Below are 4,821 nucleotides of genomic sequence, written 5' to 3'. Positions count from 1 at the left end.
GCTGAGGTGCCCGTCGACCCTTGGCTCGCAGCACCGAGTGCTTGCCCGCTCCCTTGCGTGCTCCTGGCAATGGCAGTGGAGTTGAAAGGCAGTAAATGATTCTTACACGTGATCTGGCAAAAAAAAAAAAGCCAACGGCAGTGACCAGACAGCTCAATAAGTGCCCCGCAGACAGAAGGAAGCATCACGCTGCACTTTTGGTAAATTTTTGGGATGAACCTGGGAAGAAATGCTGAGATTAGCAGTCAGCCTCCTCCCACTTCCTCTGCAGACCTTCTCCATCCGATTGTGTCACTCCTGGCCTGTACCCTTGGGGCCGGTGGGGCATGGCTTGGTTTATGAAGGGCAGCCTTTGTGATGCTGTCCCAGCCTTCATGTGCCCATCTTTGCTGCTGGCTACAGGACCAGCTTCAGCCTTTGGCACATACACACCAACCGAGAATTCCCTCGACCATGTCAGCCAGCCCTTGAGCCCTAAAAGCGTCCCTAGACCACTGCTAGGGCTGGTCCACTCACCCTGTCCACCCAACAGAAGCTACAGGTTTGCTGTTGGAAGCCCAGCCAGGAGGTCCAGCTCCCAGGCTTGCTTTCAAGAGCACGAGCCTCCCTTGGAGGGAGGATCTCCTGGATCCCCTGCACAGGTCCCTCCTCTCCTATAGCCTTCACTCTGTACACAGATGGAGGTTGACTGGAAGCACCTGGGTTAGCTCTTGTCCCTGCTCCCAGCAGGCTCAGGGCAAAGTGACCTGCACGTGGATGGCAGTGCCTAGAGTGGCTTCAGTACAGGTGGGAGCCCAGTGCCAGCTCAAGGATTTGGTTCTACAAAGTGACCCAGGGGAGGTGGAGGCCCTCAGGCAATGACCACCTCCACCGTGGTACAGGGATCCTGTCCTGCCTGTGATGAGTGAGAGGCACTTCTGGCCACGCTGGTTATTTCAGCATCATCTGCAGCACTTCCTTCAGCACGGCTGGTTCCTATTTCTCATCCCTTCATCCCCTGCTTTCCCAGAAGAGCAGACTTTCTTGTGTCCAGAGTGTCTCCAAACACACTGCAGCTGGAAGGGGACTGACTTTCTCCCACCTCAAGCTTCTCCTTTTAAAAGATCTCCCATCCATATTTACTCCAGCAAGCTGTGGCCTTCCAAGCTCTTCTTCCACCGAGACAGGTAGATGCCACTGAAATCCATCCCCAGCTTCCTGTGGGTCTCACTGATCCCTGTCTCACTCATGGCAGCCTTAGCAACATCCCCATCCATGGAAGAAGAGGCACAAGGGCTTGCAGGAGACTGTCCCACATGGTTCTTCCAGAGCCTTTTGCTGATTTGTTCCAAAATGCCTCTTCTAACAGACATTTGAGAAATTGTAGTTGCTGCTGAAACAACAAAGACACCTGAGCACATAAATATTGGTGGAAATGCTTGGACATACTGACTCCACAAGTAGTTACAGCACTAGCCAGATAAAGATACTTCTACCACATGACAGATGGAGGGGAAAGATGCAGAAGAGAGCTTGGAAAACATAAAGGATCCACTCAAATTACAGAAGAGCAGTTTCTGGAAGAGCCCAAACTATCTTTGCCTTCTGCACATGGTTCCCAGACCTCTTCCATGGACCACTCACCGCTCCTCTCTCCCTTCTCACATCATGCTTGCGTCCCAATGCCTTCTCCATCTGTCGAGGGGATGGCTGTGATGTGCTGATGGGATTCCCTTGCTCTCCCAGATGGCATCAGGGCAAATCCAGGGGCGAAGGAAGAGGCTCGGATTGCAATACCTCTTGTACTCCAGCGACCTCCTGCATTTCCAGATGTCCAGCCACTAGTCATCTGGAACATCACCAGCCACATGCAGAGCTGCTTCTACACCTCCTTTTGGTGCTAGAGAATCTTACCTCTCTCCATGATGGATTCCACTCCACTCCTGGTGTGCATCCCTCTTGTGGATGCTCCTTCGACAGCTTTGCCAGCAGAGGAGAAACTCTTCCAACACATGGCTTTCCTTGGAGGTACCCCATGGCAGAAGCACAGCAGGCCAGGCCTGTGTCCTCTAGGCCACCTGGGCTGAGGGCTCAGGCCTTGATCTCCAAAGGACCCAACAGGTCTCCAAGGTGGTTCTTTCTGAGGAGTACAGCCCACCACAGGAAGCCGTGGATGGAAAAGGAAAAGTGTCCTGGGTGGCCTCCAGCTGCAAAAAGCCATTCTTTTTGGAGTGCAGGAGGGGTGAACTGCATGGTGCAGTCAACTTCGTCCTCTGAACATCCATCAGACACCTGCTTTGCCAAATTTTGTGTTAGAAAATGCACATTTAGTCACACAGTGGGTCCTGTCTCTCACTAAATACATGCACCCACCTCTACAGGTTCTGGTGAGACCCATACCTTGGTGCCTGGGTGCATGGTTGGTCCCATTCCCAAATGCCTGTGTCTGGCTGACTAAGCTGAGATTAAACAGCAAAGGCCAATTTTTAGTCACGCTGGGAATTTTTGTCACCTTTCAAGGCAAGAGCTCCATGCTCTGGCTCCGGTGAGCAGGAGCAGCTTTACCAGAAAGGACAGAGCTAAGTCAGTGCCCCTCAGACTTTGTCCCAGTTACCCAGAAACGTCAACCCTTCCATCTTCATAGAACGACCCGAATTATTGTCACACATCCCAAGTTCGTTGCATTGCAACACCGCACATCCCGGCCGTTGTGTTTTCCAAAAGAGGATGCTGCTAAAAATTACATGAATGATGAAGAAATACAAATTAATACACCCTCTGCCCAACCACGGGTCATTGGTGATGCATAAACACAGCTGAACCCCGGGGGAAGAACAATGCCAAGTGAAACACAAGGTAAAATAATACTGTTTATTTCCACATCTCCCTCATTACTGCAAGGCTGTGTGTGTGCGCTGCGGTTTGTGGTTGAGATGAGGCTGCACTGGAGTTTTGGTTGTGTCCTAAGGAAAGGACAGTGGGTGCAGCTGGGATAAAGTTAGAGCTGGCATGGCTGTGTGGGAGAAGACTTGGCTTTACCACAGAGTTGGCTGCTGCCCACGGCACAGCTCATCCCGGAGCCAAGGCAGCTGAACAGGGCTGGAGCCGAGCCCGGTTGTGTGCGGAGCTCTGGAAAACATCAAAAAAGAGGGAAATAGGGAAATCTGTGATCAAGGCACCACACCATCACAGGTATCTCACCCAACTCTTTGGAGCAGTTATTTCCATAGAGGTGCTCCTATTCAACTGTGGAAGCTTTTGGAGCTAATGTTGTTCCTAGGGCTGGCAGTTGTGATGAAAACCCAGGTCACCTTGAGCGACTAAGGAGAAAATGCCCTGAAAATGGAAGAAAAAACCAAAGGGGAATCAACTGAACCTCGAGGTGGGGTGGGCTGAGGGAAGAGGGCAATACACACTCGCCAGGAGTTTGGGCTTGGGAGTTAACTTGTTTCCCTATAGAAATAGGAATTTCCAGTTTGTGGCTTGGAGAAGGCTGGAGCCTGCCCATGACAAGGATGTCAGCGTGGTCAACCACGAAAGCTGGGCTCAAATTCCTGTCCTGTCCTGGCCCCACATGTGAAGGCAGGTGAAGGCAGGAAGAGCAGCCTGGTGGGAACACATTTTCCCAGATCACCTTCTGTCAATAGCAATGGTGGGACAGAAGCTGAGGCTGGACTCAAGTGGCAAAGGTGCCTGTCTCAGGAGATGGGAGATGGTGATGCTGGGTCCTGAATGGACCCTGTGGAGGAGGATTTGGGGAACTGATGGGTGATATACTGGACATGAGCTGGCACTGTGCAATTGCAGCCAGGTGTCTGCTGGGCCACATCCAAAGCAGTGTGGGCAGTAGGACTAGAGAAGAGAAGGCTCTGGGGAGACCTTAGAGCCCCTTCCAGTGCCTTAAGGGACTCCAAGAGAGCTGGAGAGGGACTTTGGACAAGGACATGAAGTGACAAGGCAAGGGGAAATGGCTTCTCACTGCCAGAGGGCAGGGTTAGATGGGATCTTGGGAAGAAATTCTTCTCTGTGAGGGTGCCGAGGCCCTGGCACAGGATGCCCAGAAAAGCTGTGGCTGCCCTATCCCTGGAAGTGTCCAAGGCCAGGTTGGATGGAGCTTGGAGCACCCCGGGCTAGTGGAAGGTGTCCCTGCCCATGGCAGGGGGTGGAACTGGATGGGTTTTAACAGTAATTTCAAACCCAAACCGTTCTGGAATTCAGTGTTCAGGTACCCAGGAGGGGCAGGGAGAAGTCAGGGGGCTTCTGCAGAACTGGTTTACCTCGCCTGTGTAAGAACCTGGGGGAAATCCCAGCCTTCTTGCCTGATGCCAAGCCTCTCCTGGAAGAGGGAGTCACGCATGCCCTGGAGCCCAGGTCAGCATGGGCCTTGCAGCAGCTGTAAGCCACTGTGGGAGTTCCAGCTCTGAGAGCATGGCCTTGGCTGATGATGGACTGGGACCAGCTTGGCATTCCCTGTGACTCCCAAGGCCTGACAGATCCCTGGAGAGCTGTGGCTGGCTTTCCAGAAACAGGCTTGCAGGCCCTCTTTGGATCTATGTGTCAATTTTGGTGCTATGCTCCAACTGCAGAGTCACCGTGCTTAGTTTATTTTTCAGGAAATGCCACAAACCTATTTCCCCACTGGTTAGGAGAAATATTCGGTGTCAGGTTTTGACTGTGTTGCAAAATGCTGTTTTCTACCTGGGATGAGCCAAACTGACCACTGGAGAGTTGGAGCTGGTGTTGTTTGAACCAATATTTGCTTCTAAGTATTGCTTCTAAGTATTGCCTAATTTCTAAACCGCACACGGCAAACAAAGAGCTCTCTGTCGATTTTAAGCCGCT

At 52.1% G+C, this 4,821-nt stretch overlaps 1 long non-coding RNA gene across 2 annotated transcripts in view; it reads right to left on the bottom strand.

The window, feature by feature from the left end:
• Positions 1 to 2,836: 2,836 nt before the first annotated feature.
• Positions 2,837 to 4,821, bottom strand: part of LOC108445464 — a 6,246-nt gene continuing 4,261 nt past the window's right edge. The window contains exon 3 of one of the 2 annotated variants that reach the window (XR_001860332.1): positions 2,837 to 3,315. This is a non-coding gene — a long non-coding RNA (uncharacterized LOC108445464). The remainder of the gene's footprint in view (positions 3,316 to 4,821) is intronic. The other variant, XR_001860331.1, reaches the window with a different exon arrangement.

This window comes from Corvus brachyrhynchos, unplaced genomic scaffold (genome assembly GCF_000691975.1).
Source record: "Corvus brachyrhynchos isolate BGI_N302 unplaced genomic scaffold, ASM69197v1 scaffold63, whole genome shotgun sequence".
Taxonomy (NCBI): Eukaryota; Metazoa; Chordata; class Aves; order Passeriformes; family Corvidae; genus Corvus; species Corvus brachyrhynchos.
The sequence above is the reverse complement of the archived record's forward strand: the minus strand, read 5'-3'. Positions and strand labels throughout refer to the sequence as shown.